This window comes from Cyanistes caeruleus, chromosome 3 (genome assembly GCF_971803275.1).
Source record: "Cyanistes caeruleus chromosome 3, bCyaCae1.hap1.1, whole genome shotgun sequence".
In the NCBI taxonomy this organism is placed as follows: Eukaryota; Metazoa; Chordata; class Aves; order Passeriformes; family Paridae; genus Cyanistes; species Cyanistes caeruleus.
Window position 1 is genome coordinate 92,645,466 of NC_141703.1, and position 24,236 is coordinate 92,669,701.

A 24,236-nucleotide genomic window follows, 5' to 3' on the forward strand; every position below is an offset into this window, starting at 1 on the left:
TTACTGTTAAAGAATAACTTGTCCCCTCTGAAGGGTCTGACATTCTCACTGTGATGTAGAGGGAAAATGATGGCAAATCACAGTGAAATGGACTTCACTGTTCTTGTTAGTTTGGTCCAAGAAAATTTTAGAAAGGAAACAAACAGTATCAACTGTGAAAAATAACTTGGCTTTTTAATAATCTATCTATGCCAGTTTTCTCTCAGTGAAAAGTAGTAGTTTGACCATACACCAAATTTTGAGGTACTTTTGTAAGTTCTGGACCATTTTAACTTGAAGAGATTTTCATAGATGTATTAAACTCTCAGTGAGGAGTAAATAAAGGCAAATGCTTTTGTCTAGGTGTTTTTTCCTTCGATAGTGTTGGTCATATTCTTGGTTAGTATTCATTATAAAAGTTAATATTTAGTTCTAACGGCACTGATCCAGTTCTCCTCTAATATTAGCATTTCAGAATGACTACTGCTTATGTCTGTCATATTTTTTTACACTTTTGTACTTAATCCTCCAGCACCATGGTGTGCTATGGCGGCATTTGAACTGCCCAGCACTGGAGGGATTTCTGTTTGCAGTTGGGTTTTGTAAAATGGTCACCAGAGGCACAGGACCATGTGCCACCTCCTCTTCCATAGCTGCTGGGGCAGCCAGGGCTGCTGGTGCCACGTGGCAGGTTGCTACACATCCCCGAGGTTTACAAGAAGAAAGAAATTCAGCTTTTGCCATGTGCAGGGAAGAAAGGAAGACTGTGTCTTGAAGTAGATAGAATACAGGAATGGGAAATTGGTCTACTGGGATAAAGCTGTCCTTAAAGAAAAAAAACAAACACTGTTCTTCTGACTGCTGGCTGTTGGCTTTGGTGAATTGAGTGTGGAGGGTGCCAGGCTGTTTAAGGGGGCAGATGTTCACCTCCCAGAGAAGCGAGCTGCTGGCTGAGTTGGCGCTAGATGGCACTATGGAAGGAAAGGCCATGGACTATTCCAGAACAGTGGCTGAAATCCTTTCATGCCAAGAATGGCTTCATCCCATCAGTGACAACCTGCCCCACCAGCCCCATGGAGGGTGGATTTGGAGCTTGTGCTGTACTTGCTGTTCTCAGTACTGCTCCTCAAGATATTTCATGGCTGATAGCAACTCTAACACAAACTAGTCCTACCAAATCAAACACTGGCAGTGTCTGTAGGACTTCCTTCTTCAATACCTTGTGTCATAGTTCTCTCCTTGTGCTTTTCTGCAGTGGGTGGACACAGATCACTAGGCAACATTTTATGTCCAGTTTCCACAAGTGTAAATGATGGTGCCAAAGGTGAACCAGAAGCCGTGGGGTCTTCCAGAATCCTTGAGCTACTATCAAACCAGGGGTTATGAAAGTCTGAATTAAAACCAGTTGGTAACAATAGCAAAGAAGAAAGGAAACCTGAACAGGCAGTGCTTCCAACCCTCTGCAGAGCACCTGTGGGAAATCCTTTGCAGGACAAACATGGTGCCATTCTGTAAGTTAGACCAGTAGATGATCTGTTAATGTTACACTTTCAGGGTGAATTTATCTTCGGGTTATGGTAGAGCTAAAAATGCAAGCAAGTACAGTGTGTCATTTGTTTTGGAGGTAAATACAGCATAGGAATTACTGATTTTCCTTTTTTTTTTTTTTTTTTTCTTCTCCACTGAAAAACAGGCTTTCTACTATCTTACTTCTAAGATCATCAATAGCTGTGTGATGAATCCCTTGAGGATACAAAAGTAGGACTAGGAAAGTTGTGTTGTGGACTTCAGAGTTGTCCTTTCAGCTGACTGAAAGTTAATTATTGATTTCTATTTCCTCCCTAGAGATCCATATGCCTTTCTTTCTGACTAGAAAGTTAGTGGTCACAGTGCAGGAATGTGAAAGTAATTGTCATGTGGCAGTACAAGATTTCATGGGCAGGATGTCAGGAATGTGTAAGATGGAGGTTGACATGGGGAGAAAGTGAAGAAAGACAACTAGGTAAAAGCTTGTGTCCACTGTCATTTTATGTGGGTTGGATGAGGAGCCTGCTATTCTCCATGGCTCTGGCTCTTAAACTCCCAGCAATCTGAGAGCTAAGTGAGTCACAGGCATTAGTGACAGAGGAATGCTGAGAATAAAAACAAAACAACAACAAAAAACCCAACCAAAAAATCTCATTGTTTAGGCACAAACACAAGAAAACCATGTTTAATTGCTGATGTGCTCCCTCTGCTGGTTCTCTAAAACTAACAAATGCTATTCCCAGGAGACCGGGCCACACCCTCTGGGACACTGCCTGACAAAAATTATGCCAAATGAATGGCTTTGAGCTCTCTTGCAATGAGCCGTAGTAACAGCAAAAGAAGTCTTCTGATGAAGGGTGTTAAAGCCTTGGATACCAGGCATGACTGCTGAGAGGTCATGAAATGTTCAATCTGTAATTCAGCCTTTTTTCCCCCCAGTCTTACATTTGATAGGTGTTCCTTTTCTTATGCTTTCCCAGAGTTTGTATTTTTTGTTTTGCTGTGGCTGCTTCTAGGATTTTTGCCATCTGAAGGGGTTTTATCAAATGTTCTCATTGATGCTTTTAGTTTCAATTTTAGTGTATGTAGTATCTGAAGAAGCCCTAATGTAGCTTAGGCTTTGGCAGCTTCCAATTCTTTCTGTCACTGTCAGTTAAATCTGCTTGTCAGCTTTATACTGTTGTGCCCACTTCATCCTGTCCTTTGGCTTGAATACCGGCTGTTTTTTCAGGATACTCTTGAACATCCTTCCTCGTTGTGATGAATCTGTATTTCTTTTCCAAACATAGACTGAATTGTTTAATATGTTCCCTACACAGCATATTTGCCCAGTAGATAAGTTTTTAAAATCCAGCATTTTGTGCTTTTATGCTATGAAAAAATGTCTTGAGTCCTGGCTAAGATTGAGTACTGGAGAGAAAAAAAACTGAAAAAAGCTGTATTAATTTCCACAGAAGATTTGGTACCTGTGAAAGATTTCTGATATAGTAATTACTCAATAGAAGATGGACCCGTGTTTCCCATATTTTCCACCCATGTGGACTGTCATGAAAAAGAGCTTCATCATGCAGCTGTTGACACACCAGTGGGAATCATCTGTGCAGAGCTGTTGCAGGACTGGGCTCAAGTTTTCCACGTAGAGTAATGAAAAGTTTCCTTTCTGCAAGTCTCACGTTTCCCATCTAGGTGACTGCTTATTAAATCTTTATCCAGCAGGGACAATAAACCAAACAGCCTGGTGGGTAGCTAATTGTCTGGAGTGACTCAAGCCACGTATAAATCTCATTTGTACTCAGTACATTGACTCTCTGGCCTCATCGCTCTCTCAAGAATTCATTCATTTTGAGACATCTAGAATGTAATGCAAAGAAAAGAATCCCTGGTCCTTCTATCTCAGTTTCTCGGAGGCTACTTGTAGACTGATGCTGCCTTTAGTTCCCTTTCACAGGCCCTGCAGTTTGCGATCCAATCCTTCTGAAACATAAGTGCAGGGTACTGGCCCTCGTGTGGGCAGTCACAGCACTGAGACTTCACCACCCTCTTCTCACCAGGTCCCTGGACGGGAGGAATTGTGGCAGGGCTTGGCATCTCTGTGATAGCCTGCCATCCTGCTGTACCTGCTCTGGGGATAAATAGAGAGTACAGCGCCTGGGGCTACCAATCTGGCACCTTTTGCTGGTGGTAAACTAATACAAGTGATTAGGAGTGACACGAGTTCCCGGCGAAGGCCCAGCCTGCCCTGGCAGACCGTTTGAAGTCCCAGCCCTGTTTTGTAATTTCCAGCATTTCATGAAAATGCTGCTTTTATTTTCCTCTCCAAGCCATGGCCAAGTTTGGAAAGCTTCAAAACTTGCTCCGATTGGATAGAAAAAGTGTTTTTAAGATGGTGACATATCCTAAATGAGCTGGTTCCGTCTGAGCTATACCAACCTTAAATCATTTATCCAGCAAGTCAGTCAGGCTCATCTTGAAACATTTCACTGCTGTGAGAGGAGCTGCTCCTGAATGAGATTAAAAGCCAGTTGTGCTTTTGTGGTACAGTCAGCTATGCACAACTTTCTGTCGGACAAGAGAAAACTCAGTAATTTTTCCCTAGTGCTGGGCATTTCTGGGTTATCAAATTAAATTGCTTTTTATGCTAGTGTCTAAGTCCCTTTTTACAGGGGACTAGATCCCATTCCAAGCCTTTCTTAATACTTTGGTAGACAAACTTTTTTGTCCCCAGTATGTTTACAGGGATCTGAAATATTTTTGTCAGCACAAAGTCATCGTGCAGTATAGTATCAGAAATTTTAATCAGATTGCAGTGCAGTCACTACTGTTAGGAAAGCAGGATCCACAGTTTGTTTCTAGTTTCCTCTGTTATTTTCAACCACTTTATTGCAGTCACTTTATTTCCTAGTGTCTCAGTTACTTGTCTTCAGGATAGAGATAGTGACCTTTATCAGTTTCTGAAAGCAGATAGGAGGGTGTTAGTTATAGCTGTACTAGCAAGTTTTATCCTTCCCTCTTGAGTTTGTGCCTTGTTATCACCCTGATTACTCTAATGGCTTTCCTTTAGCTTTCCCTTGAAGTTCTTGAATACGTGCGGTCTTTCTCTGGCATGTCAGACTTGAATTGACACCTGAAGTCTGGGTTTGGCTTTTTATTGGGTTTTTGTTTTGTTTTTGGAAAGGTTTGTATCACATGGAGATTAAGAGCTAATGTTTACTTAGGTAGCTTGGATGACAGCAAAACTGTTCTGCCCTGCTCATGCAGGCTGTATTATGTTGGATCTCACGTGAATTTAGCATGTGTTTTTAGCCATGTAATTTCAGAGCATTCAGCCCAAGGTTGTCTTGACCAAACTCCTATTAATAATTGAGCTATCTCAGTTAAAACTGTCTCCATGCTGGAGTGAGAACCCTCTTGTCTAGATCACATCCATATCCAGCCCTGTAATAATTTATTCTGCTAGCAGAATTTATTTAATTTTCATTCCCTATCTTTTACAGGTAAAAAATGGTTGAAAGCAAAAAAGGAAGTGAGCTAAAATGAGCTTTTCTGGAGTTTCTTGGTTGAAGTCTCCTTGTGCAGGAAATATGGTTTAATAGACTGTAGGCTGCTTTAAAGAATTATTAGAATCTGGAGTAATGTTACTATGGAACATTGGCTTCAGTGTGGTAGAAGGATACAAATGGAGCATTTAGGAAGGAGGTTTGTGAAGAATGTGAGCAGCTAGAAGAAATAAAAGCTGAGACACAGGCAGGGGGCAGAGCTGTTCAAAGAAAACGAGGACAAAAAGTCTGAACTTCATGCAAAAAGAGGGGCTATCTTAGTCCCACTGGCAAGAGAGGGAGAAAATTTTAGCAGCAGAGTTCTGTATGAGTAGGACCAGAGAAGGGTGGGATGAGGCCACAGCCCTTTCCTTTTTCCTTATGAGCAGTGAGCTGGAATAATCATCATACAATAATCATCTTCAGAGGACCGTGCTTTTGGGATAAGTGGTTCCATGTGAAATTTAATGTCTGTGTATCTGTTAAAGTGTTTATGGGTCATGTTTTGCCCTATGTTACATTCATATAAAAGTGGACCAATTCCATGGAATTTAGAAGACCCAACCTTGAACCAAGAGCTGAATTTAGCTTTGTATTTCTCCCTACTGGCTGCAGCTGGCATGTCTGAAGCAGTAAAGATGATGCATGGTACTCCACAAGTGATTTGTGACCAGGAGATGGTTTTCTTTAGGACAATGCTGCTGCATTTGACCTCATTTCTGCTGTGTTAGATACTGTCTCCCTTGTGGCAGCATACATAGGTGTATTAAAAAGATTCTTCCCAGATCTCTCCTTGAAATCTCAGCTTATGGAGTGGATGAAAAGCCTTGCTTTTACGAGGTGTTGGTGATCATTCTCATAATGCTCAGGCAAAGGCAGCAAAGAATTTAGCATCCAAAATGATGCCTTTTTTTTCTCATCCGCAAAGGTTTAATCATGAGACCCTGTGTGATTTCTTTTTGTTGTTGTTGTTGTTTTGCTTTGCTTTGTTCTCATTAACCAAAAAAGTGAGGTGCCAGTTCTAACTAAGTCTTTCCCAGGCTTTTATAGATAAAGGAGTTACACATGTCCTTCAAAACAAAGAATGGTTATCAGCTGAGTTCAGCAGGAGGAGAGAATGCTCACAAAAGGTTCTAGGACAGTTTAGTCATAGATAGCTGCTGATACAGATAAATAGCACTTTGCATTTCTGAAGAAACTTATTCAAATATCTTACAGTGTTTAATGAAAGTAGCTAATTTAGTTTTGCCTAATTTCAGTAGCTGAATCAACATTATTATTTCCATTTTTTAATCAGAAACAATCGAGGCACAGAGAGAAGAAGGAAGTGAGGCCTTTCTTTCTTCCTTCCTCAGTGTATTGTACATGCAGATGGGAGTTGGAAAAGTAAAGAGCATGTTCCATGGACAAAGGAAGCTCAGATGATTCTTGGCTATGTTAAAGACTGTTAGGCTTCTTTTTGGTTGTTTTTGGTTTTGTTTTTTTTTTTACACTACTGTGGTATTGTAACACATATGCGACTTCTTTGCCATTAGAGTCTTATTTTTGCTTCCAAAATGAGATACAAAGAGTCTACAGTAACTGGATATTGAGGCCAAATAAATTTAATATACCAACATGTCAACAGAGTCTTTAACAGCAGAATTTTTAAAGAAAAAAACCTTTATGGTCTTTCGTTTGCTCATTTTTTTATAATTACTCTCTTAACTGAATCAAAGTAACTTCTTTTTTTTTGTTTGTTTTGTTTTGTTTTGTTTTTTTCTCATGGGTGGACTTCTCTTAGCTGGATATATCCTGATAAGCTCCAGTGTTAGCTTTGTCCAAGAAGTAGATGTTCAAAAACTGGACCTCTCTGTCACGTCTTTTTGTACAGTAATAATCAAAGGACAAAGTTATATCTGGCTGAAATACACAGTGGTGTTGCTTGATCCATTAAATAGTCATCAAGAGAAGACAGGAGCTCCCCATCACATATTAAGGCAAACGTGCCTTCAAACAGTTATGCTGTTCTGAACTTCTTGTGTGTGTGTCTGCTGTACGTGCAGTGGCTGTTCACGGCTGAGAACTGCAATGTGGAGAGAAGAAAACAGCCCCTAAGGGTTCTTAGGACACAGGCATTTAAAGAGGATTGTTACTTGTCTGTTTAAACTTGTCAGTGGGGACAAAGCCTATGGGAGCCTGCAAGTGCTGGATCTGGGCAGAGCACAGGTGTGTTGTTGCTGAGGTATCTCTCAGAGAATGAACAGTGGGAGGAACTGAGTTGTTTGTATACTCAACCTGAAAACTGTACAAGGAATAGCTGCATTTAACGTTTTGTTACTCGAGAATGAGATTCTCAAGATCTTGAGATCTCAGTTCTTGAAAACTTGCAAACAAGTTTTGGGTTTGTACCGCTCTCTGATATTTTTTTCACTTCCCAAGAGCCAGTTTTAATGTCTGTTGATGCTTAGAAGACCAGATTGGAAGAACAGCAACAGAAAGTTTTATTAGCCAGCACAATTAATACTTTCTCCCTTGAGAGCCAAATTCATCTAGTGTAGCATGTTTACAAAAGAAAAAGCTAGAATGCACAATAAGGTTTTGCCTTTATCAAAGACTTATGGATTCACCATCACTGGATGTATTTGTGAGACTATAACAAAGAACACTCCTCAGGCATGTCTCACATTTCAGGGGTTGGAGGGCAAATTGGATGAATATCCCTCCTAAAAACTGGATGAACCAGCTTTTTCATATGCAATTTCCAATTTTGATAATCCCCAAGAAGCTTATAAGAGCCAGGATGGAGTCAGTAAAACCTTGTCTTATTAACCTCCAAAAGGACACAAAGGGGTTTGGATCTTGAGGCTGGTCAGGATGCCAAGTGTACCTCTTAAGTACTCTCATACTGTCTCAGCCTGCTGGAACTTCTGGCAGACACAACACAGTAAGGTTCACAAAGTAGATGAATAGAGTTGATGGAGACCAGGTTTTCTTAGGTAATTCCCACCTCAAAAAGGCAAGTCAAGCTTCTTTGTACGGGAAAGGCAGTAAATATCTTTTGCCTTCTACATCCCCTAAGTAGAGGTAGGTCTTTCCCCTGTTCCCCCTTCACACATACATGACCTGTTTTTTAGATTGAATGGTCTCTCAGATTTATTCTGCTGATAAGCACTGGTCCTTTGAGAGATGCTCAAGTCAATTTTATTTGAGTCCTCTTAGTCTTTAGGATACTTGTGTCCACTTTACATGCAAAATTCAGACACAGGCATATTCTACAAAGGTTCCCTAGTGCGCAGTTGCCTCTACATGCTGTTGTGGTAATAAAAACTGGCATCTTTTCTGTCATTAAGCACCTCCAGTGTTACACGTTTACTTTAATGAATCAGTTTCTGGATTTGGTTTTTAACTTACTGGGGTACAACGTTTACCATATTTAATTATGATGTAGGTAGTCTTCAAAATGCCAAAGCAGTGCTTTATAGGACACACCATTTTTCCTTCTGAGTGCCATGAACCCTTATGTATCTTTATGAGTTTGGGGGAAAGATGGGTTAAAGAGTCAACAACTCTGCAGACATTAAGTCAGCAAATCTAGAGGATGCTTACTTCTTTGAACTCACATCTTTGTGTGGCCCTTCCTTGGTTTTTGATGGGAATCACTGATGTGTTTAGGGGAAAATTCTGCTTGGCTGTCCTTTTTTCCTAAGTTTCAATGTCCCTAAAGTTCACTGAGGTGGGAACACAGCAGAGAGTTTGGAATCTGGAATAATGACAGGCCATGGATTTCTCCAGACTTTCTGGGAAGCCTGAGAAAATGAGCTGAACTTCTTGGTGAATCTGTCTTAACCAGAACTGTTGAGGCTTCTTGCTTTGTCAGAGAGAATCTTGCTTCCTCTCAGAGGAAGTAATTCTGCGTGATTTGAGAGAGGCTTTAATGGTCTATACTCTATTTTTTAGGAAATATGCAGGAAAAAGCCTACTTTGGCATAAAACTGTAAAGCTTCAAATCTTTATTGCTCTTTGTTTGTTTCATAAAGCTTTTACTTTCCTATATCCTTATTCTGAATGCCTGTATATTTAACCTCAACAAAAGCTGCACAGTAAGCCGAGCAAATGGAGTGGCGTTCAATTTGCTTCCTTATTTTCTGCCTCAGCAGGTCAGGAACCCGCTCCTTGTGGCAGAAGGGGCCATATGCCATGGTTCCTGCTCTGCAGTGTAATCAGATCTGCTGTGTGCGCAGTAAAATTGAGCTGGGCAGAATTTGGGCAAGGTGCACCAAAGCTCACCACTTTGTGTGCAAGACAGCTGTAATAATGCCCGTGCTCAGGAGCTCCAGATCTTCCTGGAATCACAGGGTTTACTGAGAATGCACCATAATTGATTTGGATGTTTGGAGTGCACCCAGTATATCCCAAACTTGCTTGACTGAATTCATGATAGTTTTCTCAGCAGCTGTGCTGGGTTTGTATGGGAGTAGATTCTTCTGGATAAGCAGCTTTAGGAGAAGGACATGAGTGAGATAAGTACAAATCAAGGATCCTGAGTACAGTCTTAAGATATTGAATTTATTTATTTTTTTTTTAATTCACTATTTTTAATGAGCTTAGATATGGCATGTGCAAGAAGAGAAGATATGAAAAATGTAAATACTAGGATGTTTTGTGTCTGCTGTAGACTTTCATACTGATCTGAGCACTTCACCTCTGCTCTTCTGTTCCTTAGTGAACTAGAGTGATGAGAGAACCTTCTGCGTGCCTTGAAGTTTCATGAACAGCTTGTGAAATGCTCTGAAACCTTTAGGTAAAAAGGCTGGGGATAACATAGTAATTATTGCCACATTTAACTTCTCTTGATCTGAGAGGAGTGAGCAGAAAATGCAAACACATATGTTACCATGAGAAATTAAGATATGTTCATTTAAAAAAAAACCATTCCCAATAAAGAAACCATCTTGGTTTGAATCATTTCCTTCCTTATAGTGTTTTGCTTGATGATGTCATCAGTGAAAGAATATAGAAGTGGAAGAAAGGGTAGTAGGGCTGAAAGGCAAATCTTGACACTTCTAAACCTTGTACCCTACTGATGTTAATGAAAGTTTTAATTTTAGTTCAGGGTTGCAGTTCTTTTCAGAGTTGCAGACGATGAGCACAGATGGGTATTTGGGTAGAGAGGAAAATGACCAGCAAGTGTCCACCTGGGTTCTGCAAAGGACCCAGTTGAGAGGCTGATTCCCCAGTGATGGATAAACATGGCTTTGGCACGATGAGTGGTGCTGATGTTGTTTGTATCTTAACCCCTGGCAGAGAGAAGGGTTTAGGAGAATGAGATTTAGAAGTAGAATAGAGGTGAATCTAAATTAGATGGAAACAAAGGGTGAGGAAGAAGAGGAAGGTGCAATTCCATAGTGGTGCTTAGATTCCTGTGTTTGTTCTGGAGTTTGTTGTGGAGCAGAGTATCACCAGTAGCACCACTGCATTTAGTGTGCTCAGTGGGAATAGAATCCCTAAACAGTTTTGTAAAGTGTCAGGGTTTTGCTTGTGAAGTCACTCTTATGGTGGCTCTTCCCTCTGCCATTTCTTTCCTTACCTTGTTGATGGGCTGAAGTTACTATTGCTTAGCCCATATTCACATGTATGAATATGCTTTGTTTATCTGTCTCTGTCTGTCTCTCTGTGCGCCTGCTGCTTGTCTGCCTGCCAGTTTTTTCTTTGTCTCTATCACTTCATCACTGAACCCATCTGTGTAGAAAATGGGATATTTGGCTGTCTCCTATTTTTTTTTTATTTTTTTTTTATTATTTTTGTCATTTTGTTCCCTCAGACTTACGAGGATGAAACTTGCACTCCTGGGGGTGCCAGGCATTTTCGATCTTGCATTTAGGAGGAGCCGTGACGCTTTTTGCGTCTGTTTGTCTGTCCATCTGTCTGCTGGTCTATAATAAGCTGTGCAGTGAGACAGCAGCTTACTATCTGTGTGTGTGAAATTAGCTAATTGGTGTTAGCAGCAATATTTTCACATGTTTTATAAGCAAAGTGCAGCAAGGTATATAAATGTAGATATGATCCAGAGACACACACACATACACACACACACACACGCGCGCGCACGCAAGCCTGTCGCTGCTCATGCATAGACGCTCAGAAGTAATTAATGTTAATAAGATTTTAATGTGCTTGTGAGATCATAATGAGGAGAAATGAATGCTCTGATTAGAAAAAGGTAACTGTGTGTGTGTTTTGGCTTAGAACAAGATTTCCCCTCTTTTTTATAAATCACAATTTCAGAACTTGTTTGTGATTGCATCAATCGGTTTTTATTTTCAAATTAGAGGTCTGTTTAGCCATTTGAATGATTATCCAAATCAATGGGTAAACCCCTGATCATAAGGAATCATGTAGATTTTTTCTTCCCCTTAGAAAGCAAAGCTACTACATTACAGGGCTGGGCAGCCTCATCTTTCTAGCATTACATTTTTTCATGCTGCTTTTAAAGCCTCATCAGCAACTGCTCTCAGAGACAGTGCTCGTTTTTTACAAATAGAGATGTTTATCTATAGGTGTCTGCAGTGCATAATCAACCACTGAAACTATTGTGCCAAGGCACATTCCTGTTCATCAGTAATGATGAATCCTCAGAGTCCAGGTGATCACATGATACCTTGATTATATTTTGAAATAATTAGTTTAGGAAAGCAGAACTGTATTTATATATATATATATAAAATATATATATATATTTATTTATTTATTTTTCCCTCTCATCAGTCTAAATAAGAGGGATGGGAAAGTGTTTGCATGGAATATTTTACAAGCTAGGATGTTTTTTCATCCTGGATGCTGTGTAGTCACCAGACCCCAGGCTGGCTAAAATCCAGCTGGACACTAGGGGTCCTTCTCTCCAGCAAATCAATGAAAACATTGTCCAGAGGGCTTCACTTCCATTTGCATACTTATTTTTGTTATTAATCCCTTTGGGATTGGGATTTTTTATTTTTTTTTTAATTAACACTGAGAGGTTAGATACTTTGTTTTAAAAACATTTAGAATTGAAAATGCATATTTGAACAGTCCATGTTCCAGTGCATCCCATGTTGCCTACTACCCACTGGATTCTGGTGGTGCCTGGTTTGAGTGGTATTTTAACGTGTTAGATCTGTGATTGAATCCATGGAATATGGTTCATTTCCAGAAAGTGCTGGAGTACCGCAACAGCAGTTGTGATGAGAAATGTTAGAGCGTGGTGATAAGATTGCAGTTTCCAAATTGTGCTGAACAAAAACCAGTGTCAGTAAATACAGCTTTGACAGGATTTGAAGTCTCTAAAGATGATGATGTTCGTTTATAATGAATGAATTTATTTTGGGGAAAGGAAACGGCAGGCATTATGTGCATTTGTTTATTCCTCTGAACACTTCTTTCAGCTAGCTGCTGTACAGCCAGGCCTCTAACACTAGTTCATCATTCTGAGAGCTCAGCCAGTGAACTTTTATGAGGTACCTTGGGATATTGTCTGCCCAAGTGTGTGCACAAGTGTGTCTGTGTGGGTCAAAGCATCGCTGCAACCTGCACATCCATGCAGTAAGGCCAAAACAAAGTATTCCCCAGCTACTGCCACCATCCAGGTAAGTTTTGATGACCCTGGATGGAAGAAGGACGTCTTTATTTCTCCTAAGTGCTTGTAGTCTGAGAAGTGCTTTACATTTTCACCTAAATAAAATGGCAGTCTGAGTTCTCACAGTAAGGAAGCAACTAATTTGTTTTAAAACTAATCAATCCTTTCTATAGGTAATTTTATTAGAATATTTTGAGAAATATCAACCCCAGTGTAGGATTAGTATCAAACTGGATTAGTACTGAATCAATGGGATATGATTCATTTCCAGAGAGTGCTGAGGTGCCACATCAGTGGTTGTAATGAGAAACAGTAGAACATGGTGATACAATTGCCATTTCCAAATCATGAGGAACAAAACCAGTATCAGTAGATTATGGCTTCAACACAATTTGAAGCCTCTGAAGAAGATGATGTGAGAGTTCAAATCCCACTTTGGAATTAGTGTCTGCCTGCATTGTTTTCATTGCCTGTTTCTTTTTCTTTTTTTGTGTATGTGTGAACATGCCAGTTTCCAAGAACTGACTTCCACAAAGTTGAAGACTGAGAGTAGAGGAGCAAGGTAATTATAAACTCCAAATCCAATGAATTGTCACGTTGGAGTAGGAAGCAGCTGAGCAATGCAAGGAAAATGTAAATTTGTGTTAAATTCCCTTTAAATTTGTGTGCGTTTTTCCTGTGTTCTAGAAGTAAAATGTTGAGGAAAACACTCAGTTTGGTGTTCCCAGCATTGGAGATGAAGTAGCCAAGCTCCCCTCAGCTGTGGGCTGAAAACTCCATAAGGCTTGGGGAACTCAGGAAAAGCTGAAGCAAATTGGTTAAGTGCATGAAGTTAGTATGCAAAAAATGAGTTGTGCTGAGTCCTTGGGGGACTGCTTTAATTCAGGAGTAAATTAGTCTTAGACCAATCTAGTTTAACTGAATAAGGAGCTACAGGGAGCTTTGCTGTTGAATTAGAGCATCTACTCACAGCTTCAAGACAATTAAATGTGTGCACATTGGTGTCAAACCTTTAGTTGATTCACCTTAACATGCTCAATGTCCCCATGAAGGCTTGGTTTAAGAGACAGATAAACTGTCCCAAGCAATTAATTCTGTACTGGGCATCAAAAAAACCACCAGATTTGATAGCTTGTTTGCTTTGAGGGAAATATCATAATGCCAGATATTGCAGTGTTGTTGACAGAGAGGTACTGATTGCCCTCCCTCTCCTTGGACACCATTGTTTTCCTGTGCAGTTCTTGAAGGGTCCACAGATAGTGAGGATGGCTTTCTGTTACTGTCAGTTTGTACGTAAAAAAATCCAATATAAAACATACAAAAGTTAGAGATACTGTGTATTTGCAATGAATTCTGGAATTATTACAAGAAAAGCAAGCGTATTCAGAAGTTCTGTTTCTGCTTTCCTTTTTTTGAGTACTCCAGTGTAGTCCAAAGATGAGAAAGAGGGCTTTGGGATAGGTTTGTTCAGTTGTGATGGCAGAACAGGGTATGGTGGGAGCATAGTAATGACAAGCTGCTTGGGAGAAACTCATTCTCTCTCAAAGAGGCCTATGCACAGTGTGAAAATAGGAGCTCATAATTGTATGTTGAGATTGTGCTCTGAAGAGTATTACAGCTGTTTAATTTGACTTTGTTCCTAAGTACACATATAAGGTTAAAGCACTGTTAATTCATAAATTTCATAACTAGTGAATAATTGTGAGTTAGTTGATAAAATCTCCATGCTAAACAACATTGGATTCGCACAGTGAAAACCCTCTGCATAAGGATGGATTTTGAAAATATCTGTAGGTTCTAGTTCGATCAGGCTAGAACAGAAAATAAATACTCAACTTGAAAGTTTCATTGGAGATAGTCCCCTGCTAGCATCAAAGATGGGGTGTTTGTTCAAGTATGCTAACTGCTCTGAGGTTTTTTCATGTGAAAACATACATCCTGAAACTGTCAAGACTTAAGCTCTGAAAGAACTTATTATCTCATTCTCCTTGCCCAATTCCATGTTTATCTTTCTAAATAAGTAGCCGCTTTTCTACCGAAGATCTTAATGCCCAAAAGCACCTGCTGAAGCTTCTGGATGCAAAGAACTTCTACTGGTATATGCATTTAGAAGAGCAATTTTAGATAACAGTTGTCCAGAAGGCTCTTTGGTCTAGTGAGCTTAGAAATTCCAGACAAATGGCATGACATTGCTGCCAAAAATGATGTTTTAAAAGTTGTGTAATTACGAAGTGCAGTATTTACATGGAAGTAACAAATATGGCTATTCTGTAGGAAGGCAGGAACTGTTAAATCAAGTTGTGTACATGCTTTGGTCACCTCAGCTTCTGAAAGTACCAAACACTTTTGAGGTAGGTAAGGAAAGCATTCTCATGAACAAGTCTGGAAAAAGCTAGCCATGGAGGAAGTTCCTACCTTAGTCTGTCATGGCAAATTTGGCCAAGTCTTTGAACAATGTAGGTTTTCAAACAGTTTGAGTTCTGTTTGGCTTAGTAATGGATATTCATACTTAGCCATATGAAAGAGATTTTTTTGTTTGTTTATGTTTAATAAGCTCTTCGTCTCACTGTTAATTCGCAGTAGATATTACGCAATCTACAGGTTGATTCACACATGAGAGGAAATGTCTTCAGTCTTCTGAAGTTTTTTATGTGGATATTGGGAAAGCAGTTTGGGTATTTGAGGTTTTAAGTAATGTAGAAGCAGACAGCACTGAGCAACTAGACAAAGTCAGAAATACGAATCATTATGATGTGGGAGTGCTTCCTGGTATTTCAGTTTTGTTATATTGTGGACATGTGTCTTGTCATTAATTTCAGTGGCTTTCAGTTTATATGTGTGCTTACTACTACACTTATGCCTGTGTTTACTAGTAGTGCATTTGGAAAAAGTCTGAATGTATATGACGTATTTGAATAATGAGTTTGGGTAATGGTTCCGTTTCTTCAAAAAATGTTAAAAGTTAATCTTGTTCTCATTCTCCAAAGTGTTGTGCCACCACATTAGTAGGAATAGGCCTTTATATCTATGCCTGTATTTGTTATTCAGAAAGAATTGGAAACTTCCTGTGTTTCCTGAGGCAATAGATACTATGTATTTACATCTCTTTAAGACATGATTGTTACTTTATAGCTCCCTGTAAAGTAGGTGGACTTAAATAGATGAGAAGAGCCCAATTTGTGTTCTTTTATGTGAAGGCCTTTCAGATATGCAGGGCACTGTGAGTTTTGGGACTAGCCCATAGGGTCACTCTCTGCATGACACTTCTCAGCCATGCTGTGTGCAATCCATGGCTTGGCAAAAGCAGCACAGCAGCATCTCTTCTGCTCTGGTCTCCGTATTTGAGATGCATCAGACCACCCTGCTGGCCAGCTGTGTCTTCTGTGTGTGATCCTGGGAATCAGATACCACGGTGCTTAGCAGTATCTGCAGGGTTTTATGCCTCCAAGTGAAGGCCTGAGCTCAGGGAGATCTGTCTGCCAGCAGGCATTTTGTCTGGAGTGACAGCCCAGGTAACACGAGCTGCTGTGTGAAGTCTTACACATTGGGACAGCTGAGATGCCTGTCTTCTAGGCAGGCAAAAAGCTATGAAGTCTGACTTGGGAAATCATTTCTCTGCAGTGTTCTTTCATGACATTTGCCACACACTGGAGCAATCCATTGAAACATTTGAGCCACTCAAACAGCTAGAAGATCCCAGCCCTGCTGCCAAGATTCTTATCTGACCACATAATAAACATTTTTCCTCAGGTATTTGCCCCGAACATCTGAAAAGCGCTTCAGGCAAGTAATGTGGCAGGTGGTAACTTGGTTCTCTAGGTGGTGGTAACCCAGCCTGCTCCACCCCAGCAGCTGCTCCCAAAACACTGACCCTGGCAGGATCTGCACCTTCTGCTCAAGACAGGGGAGGAGACCCAAGGCAGTGGGGCAGGAGTCATGGGGAACAGCAGGGAGTGGGATAGGGGTAAGAGGAGGTTTAGAGGCGGTGAGGAAGGCAGGGAGGGAATGAAGCAGGGATCAGTGTCCTGGGACTAGCCATGGCAGAAGGGTGTGGACATAGCTGATGTGATTTGTGTACATAGCTGGTGTAAGTAGAATCTGCATTAGAAGGATGAGGAGGTGACAGGGTGGAGTGGTCTGTTCTGAAGGGAAAGAAGGAACAGTACAGACATGTCTCCACCTGTGCACATTTGGGGTTCATCACAGAATTGGGAGATGTCATTGCCAATGTGTTGGTACCAAGAAACTGCATTGCTTTTAGAAGAGTTTGAAAACATTGAAAGTGAATAGAGTTGAGGCCACTTACTGGATTTTCCACTCTCTCAGTACAGTAGTACAGTCTTGATCAATCTGTTAACAAATTTGTCAAGTTTTTGTTAAAACACCGAAATACTGTGCCCTGGTGCAATTGATTTCCAGCACTCTACCTTTGCTGCTGCTTTCAAGGAGTTTCATACCTTTTGTTCATTTTTCTTTGCCTGGTAGTGAGCAGATGACCAATTTTTTTTTTTACTCTTCTGCTACTACTTTGGTGAGACTTGTTGCTGGTATCAGGCTAGTGGAAAGGTCTAGCACATGCTGGGTTCTGTTCCAAAGACTTTCTGTTAGTCTCTAACATAGGGGTTTTTTGGTGGATGCTTCACATCTACTTTGAAAGCACAACCCATAATTTGTCTTCTTACATCCTGAAACTTGCCCAAATTGAATAGAGCTGAAATATTACTTCCTCTGTCCTTGGAGCTACATATCTCTATTTACAAACCTTAAAAAAGATGATTGGCTCCTTGTTTGTCAAATATTGCTAACGTATATCAAGCTTATAATTCACAGGAACTCCAGATCCTTTTCTGAAAAACTGCTGCCTGCTCAGTTATTACCATCTTGTATTAGTGTCATTAATAATTTCTGCCCAGGTACATTACCTGTAGTCCTGTTGAATCTCATCCAGTGCCTCTTGAGGTTTCTTTTATTTGCCAAGGTAATTTTAAATTTTATTCAGCCACTCATTGCCCTCCTAGGTTCATTTTTCTACAGATCTAATAAAAATGTTTTCTATTCCATCATCTAGGTTATTAATAAAAACGTCAAATAGAACAAAACTTAGGGCAGAAACCCAGCTGATGCATTCTTGTATTTTGATAATTACTGCGTGGATTCTCTTATCCAAAATAGATCTGCATCTGTGTGATACCATGGATATGCTTGTTTTGCTCCTAACTTGCATATAAAAATGTATAAGATGTCAAAGGCCAAAATAAAGTCAAGGTACGTGACATTTGCTTTCTATGATATTTCTTTTCCTGTTGAGAAGGAAATTAGGCTGTTTTGGCATGATTTGTTCTTAAATCAGTGTTGAGCGTTACTCATCTTTTATACTTAGGTGCTCAAAAGCTGGTTTGATTCATTGTTCACTAGTTTTTTTCTGGGAATTAAGCTTAAATTCTGTGGTCTGGAATTTCCCCATTCTCCTTTTTTTTTTTTCCTCCTCTCTTTGCATGGTAGACACTAGATTTATTCTTTGAGCCTTTTGTTGTCTTCTACTAAGTCACAACATCTGCTTCAGACAATTCTTTAAGGAGACCAGGATGAATTAATATACAAATGGTTTGAAAAATATTTAACTTAGCATAGTACTCCCTAATTTATTTGCCATTTCTTCTGGAGTAAGACCATACCCCTCTTCCCATGTATTAAGTTAGAGAAGACTTATCTATATCTCTCTACTTGAAATTTTGAATGAATGGTAAAAAAAGGTGTTAAGCGTTTCAGCCTACTCACATCATCTGTCAGTTGAACTTCCTCTACATTGATTAACAGAGCCACATTTTTCTTCATCTACCTAAATGTGCTAATAGAATGGTTTCTTGCTATTCTTGACATTCCTTGTTAATTTTGTGCTTTGAACCATTATGATTTTGTCTCTACATGTTTGTGTAATTTTAATATTTACATATTCTGATACCCTGTTTGCTTCAGGATTTTTTTTACTGTCTTGGTAGCAGTAAAGAGCTCATACTTCAGTGATGTTAAAACCCTGCTATTCTATTTCATTCCTCTTTATTAGGATAGCCTTTGCTTTTATTATTACTATATTACAGTATTATTATTATTGTTGTTGTTGTTATGTTTCATTGTAAATTGTTGTTTATACTTAGCTGTTAGATTTTTTTCCCCACCTGCCCCTTTTAGTCCCTGTTAAGAGATCTTCCAGTAGGTTGGTAAGTTAGTGCCTAGGAATCCTCCTCCTTTTGTGAGAGGTGAACATCCTCCTGTCTCTAACCACACTTCCCATGGTCAGATGAGTAAAAATCTCTCGTTAGAGGTGCCAGTTGAATCCATGTGTGATGCAGTTATCTCTAGTCCTTGTGTCCTTGCCTGATCCCTGCCTCTGCTGTGAGACAATGAGAAACACTGATTCCTTCAGCCTTGCTTCTAGAAAATGGTAGTCACTTTTGAGCCTTGATATCCTTCAGGTGTTTGTTTTTTTTTGTAGATTTTTTTTTCCCTTATTTTTCCTTATGGTCTCTTTGTTGTATCTTCTTCCTGTGTTGCCTCTCTGAATTGGAATGTTCAGGAGAGTACCCTGAGCTCACTTAAAAGCTACTTAATTCCTTTGTAATCTGAATTTACTGACCTAAAAGTGGTTTCTATTATCAATGTATTATATTTATTTTCTTATATTTCTGGTTTCCATTTTCTTTTTAACCCCCATTCTTTTCTTCTTTCGAATTATTTCCTTTCTCTTAGCTTGCACATTCCTTGTGGCAAGTGTTTGTGTTTTCTCATGTCAGCTATGTCTTAATAGACTCACTCTTCTTCTCTCACTTTTCCTCAGACATAATTTTCTGAAAGTTTTTGGAAGTTTTGCAGATCAGTGCCATTGCAACCATATGGTTTCCTATAATTGTCCTCTAAAACTAAACCTTTTTGCCCGATTTCTGTCGCAGCTTTTTGTGAGTCTTCTCTATTGAGTAACTTTATTCATGCTCATTTTCTGTTTCAGCCTGTTGTGAGCCAGATGAAAGTTGAATGCTCTTTCCCAGACTTTAGTCACTTAATAGCCATTTCAGAGCATTTGACCCCTACCTCTAAAGGCAGTGACAGATTTCTGTCATCCTGAACCTGTCATGTTGCTACAAACATTCAGAGGCTTGTATGGAAGGAAATCTTCCATGCAAGCAGATATTCAGTAGTCCTTGATTTAGCCCTTGGAAAGTTGGGAGGACATATGAATATGAGTCTGTAAGTTTTTCCTTTTTCTTCTTCTTATTTTCTTTTTTTTTTTTAATTTGTTAGTTGGTTGCTTGCTTTTTAATACCAAATAATTGGAAAATTATAGAGAAGATAATATTTAAAATGACTGCACAATCTGATTGCTTACTTTAATTCCTTTAGAGACCAGCTGTTATAAAGGATGTTTGGGTACAGGTTACTTAACTTTAGTCATCTTCAAGGAAAATGCAGTCAAGACAGCTATTTAGTCTCCCTCTGTTATCAGTGGAGAGGAGGAGAAATACCTCTAGAGAGCTATTCATCCTAAATATATTACAGTTTTAGGATGGGATTAATGGCTCTCTGGAGATGATTATGGTGGCTTCAGTAAGATATCTAACTTTTAGGAAGATAATACTTAGATTATATGCATCTTGGTCCCATGCCTGTTCAGATTTACCTGAAGAATATTTCTACAGTCCGAATATACAACACAGAAATCTACCATGTTTTTTCTTATTTTGTGGAGATTTTGTAAGCTTTGATTTTCCAGAGTTTGGAAGAGTTGTATTTACTTTAAAATATTTCCTTTTTAAAATGTTGCTTTGTCTCCTTACCTCTTTGATTTGTTAGCTTGATTTGTGGTGAAGAAACTGTTTGGAATCTTTGTTTCTTTGTCAGCCCTTTTCTGTGGGTCCTGTCTTTTGAGACTTCCCTTCAGCAATTTGCTCTTGAGTATTGCAGGTAAATACTGTTCCATGTCACCTTCCTCACAGATAACATGAAGATCAATTAAGCACAGGTTTGACTACACTAAACTCTTGTCTCCAAGTTAATATTTTTAGGTGGATATTTGTATTTCAGAGTATTTCATGATGCAGCCACTAAAAATAAGTGATCCTGAACAACAGATTAGACATATTTGTTGATTTTTGGGGAAGAGCTAATGTCATTTTGGTGTTGCACAAGTTTCCCTCTTCATCTCTGTACAGCCGTAAGGTGTCCATGACACTATTATTCTGGCCACTCTGTTGCCAAAAACTTGTCAAGAATTCAGTGGAGAATTCAGAGAAGAGCAACAGAAGTTAAGAGGCTGAAGAGATTGAAATATGAGCAAAGATTACAAGATTTTAATATGTACAGTTTGGACTAAATGATGACTAAGACATATGATAACAATCTACAAGTATTTGAAGGGTGTAAAATATTAAGACAAAAAAGGAATTATTTTAAGATGTTCAAAGGGGTAAAACTCTGCAAGGAAAAATTTCAGCATGAATCATGAAAAACTTCCTGAGAGTTGCATGAGATGAAGTCCTGGAGTGTGTTCTGTACAAAGGTGGTAAAAAGCCTTCAGTCTCACAGGGCCCAGAGATCACACACGAGAGCACACAAAAGCTCTCCAGTCTGGTGCCACCCATTTCCCAGAGCTGCCAAGACCAAGTGATGTTTCAGCGGTGGCTGTTGGACTCTGGGCAGGCAGGTTCATGTGTCCCAAGCTGGGCTATCCCAAGGGCTCCTGCAGGATCAGCTGCAGCGTGGAGGGTTCATTCTGGTGGCAGCAAGCTGCCCTCAGCTGCTGTCCTTATGGAAAGCCCTGTTTCCATCGTATGGCTGTACATGCACCCATCCATTTGATAAGCGTAGGCAGAATCAAGCTGTCACTAACAGAATATATGCAGAAGAGTCAAGGAAATGTAATGAAGAATAGCATTTTGGAATATCCAGGCAAAGGATTAACATGACATGTTAGGTGTTTTCTTTTTCCTTTTATCCTCTTCTTTCATCTCTGTAAGTTGGTGCAATCACATTAAAACCTGTTTTTTCATAGAGTTTTCCCTGTAACTCAAGAGTCATCATCAACGCATACTTATTCATTTTGATAAAGGCTGCAAATTTAGACTGTATGTTTAGTTAGGAGGTTCTAGTATATTGTAGTGGACTAATTTAAGTCTAAAAATATTAAACTGTCATGACCACTGTATAATTGGGATGGCATTTGTGCTAAATAGGGACTTCTTTACTGTTTACAGCTGGTTTTGCACTTGTAACAGATACAGACAGAAGGAGTGAGGACTACAGTTCTTGCTCTCCCCTCTGCCCTCTGTTCCTCATTTTTATTTTCCTGTGTGCAAAACCATCCTGCGTGCCAGCTTGGGAAGCTGGCATCCCTCCTGTTAAGACCAAACTTGCTCCCTGTTGCAGTATAAATAGTGCTTGCTTCCAACTTCAGAGCAGTACCCAGCATTGCATGCATACTGTAGCTCACTGGGAAGCAATAGCTCTGTTAAAGGGTTTTCTGTGCATAGAACGGGTTTGTGTTTGTGGCTTTGAATTCACTGGACAGCTGTGAGCAAACATCTGGGTACAGCCCCTTAAGCTTGTCTGATACTAGGTTACTGTAATATTTCGCTTCTGGAGTGGCTGAATAAAAGGAGGTCCTACTTCACAGGTATGTACAGAGAAAGCAAACCAAATGCCATTCTTTATAGTGCTCCAGATAGAAATCTGGGAGCACGCCCAATTTCAGTAATTTTTAAACTTTAAGCTCCTGGAAGTGGAGGGGGGAATTGAACCAGGTGAACCAGGTGAACCAGATATGTTTTGAAATTTCCTCTAGTATGCTAAACTGGAGATTGTGATTTCATAAAATCACATTGTTCTGCTTTGCAGAAGTACCTGGGAAAAGCAGGAGACTGTTTGGTAAGACAGAGGCCACAAGGGAAACCTGTTGAGGAAAGGCTGAAGGGATGGGCCATTTTCAATTACAGAAGAGAATTGTTCCGGGAAACCACTACAGTCTTTGCTGACAGCACGTGAGCTTTTGCTGTGACCTATTTAGTCCTTCTGCTATTGAAAAATGTCTTCAAAAAAGTTACATGATAGAAAGCAATTGCTGTTTTCCTTAGGATCACTAGACCTGATATCTTCCCAACTGAAAATGCTGGGCTGTCAGCTCTGGCCGTATTCTAGGGAAGAGCCTCTCCGTCCTCCTCTCCATCCTTAGCTGTCTGGCACGTGTGACCACCTACAGTTTTAAACCTCAAGAATAAGGATTATTTTATCCTTTTGTCAGTTGTTTCATTTTCCAAGTGCGGATGATCTGCACCATCAGCCGTTGTTTAGCTTCAGCCTGGATGCATCAGAGCAACTGTTGCCGAGAGGGATGCTGGGTTTTGGGGTTATGCTGTGTTGCTACAGATCATGTCACCTCAGTGGGTAAACAGTCCAAAAATAAAACCAGCAAATGATACAAAAAGGAATCCAGTTATATTTTTATATCTCATTAAGTTTCGCTCCTCCTTCTCATTTTATTGGCAGAGATCAGGGGAGGGTACATCTCCATCGGAGAAGAGGTGAAAAGATTTGCAGTAGCTGTGTGGGTGAACACCTTTTATTTTTTTTCCTATGGTGCTTAAGTAGGAAGGGATTTAGGATCTCACACACCAGTCTCATTTGAGGAAATCCTTATTTTATCATGTTTAGAAAATAACTTCTGATTTAAGATTTGTTATTAGTAGCCTGCCTGAGGATTCTTTATTTAGTTACTCAGCTCAAAGAGCTGCTGTCCCAAGCTGTCATTTAACAGAGGGGATTGCTTAATATTGCTGAGAGCCAAAGGTATAGGTGGGTGAGCTGTCTTTTGAACCCTGAACTTGCCCTGTGTGGTAGTGACAGATGAGCAGGGGTTGAAAAAAGGTGAGATTCCACCAGCAGGGGCTTTGTGGTTAACACGTGGTCTGTCCCCACAGCTCTGCATGACCTTAATTTACATCTGCAGAATTTTAGCTACAAGAGCCTCTTCTCTTCTCTCCCAATGTTTCAGTGTTAGATTAATAACTAATCAATTAATAACTACTCAATAATATTATTTTTGAGGTGTCCCCGACTGCCTACTTTTCCATTCCAGGGGGATAGCTCAGATGTTGGCTGGATAATTTTGTAGGAACTCAACCTGCATTCTCTATCCAAACACTTAGTGCACCTTAAGTCAAGAAAGGCAGTAGGAAAATATATTGCATACCTTTGGGTTTAGTACACCTGGGCCCACTGAGCATTTTCTTACTTACCACGGGGGATTTGTTGTTGTTTTTCCCTAGCTTTGTGCTCCAGCATGCTCAGCACCTTTGCAGTTAATGGTTTTTCTGGAAGTGAATTATGTCTGTCAGGATAGCTAAGGCCCTATCTTGGATATGTTTCCACATCATGTTTACAATTCTTTCTCAGATTATGGTCCAGCTAGCTTTTGTTGCTTTTAAGTTGGAATGGAAAGCCTTTGCCTTAGGTTCATCTGTAGTAAATGTTTTACCTCTGTCAGATTTTGATCTTGAAAAAACTTGTTTTTCAGATAGTAACTATGGATTTGATAGAATAGGAGTTATTATGAC

General features: G+C 39.8%; 1 protein-coding gene across 45 annotated transcripts in view; it reads left to right on the plus strand.

Annotated features, from left to right (window-relative positions):
* The window catches only part of ZBTB20 (zinc finger and BTB domain containing 20), a 473,003-nt gene that overhangs the window by 32,681 nt on the left and 416,086 nt on the right, over nucleotides 1-24,236 (plus strand). For 8 of the 45 annotated variants that reach the window (XM_086882876.1, XM_086882893.1, XM_086882890.1 and 5 more), the window contains exon 2: nucleotides 13,148-13,198. The exons of the other annotated variants lie outside the window; for them this stretch is intronic. The gene's annotated coding sequence lies outside the window, so the exon portion shown is untranslated. The remainder of the gene's footprint in view (nucleotides 1-13,147; nucleotides 13,199-24,236) is intronic. 45 annotated transcript variants of the gene reach the window in all.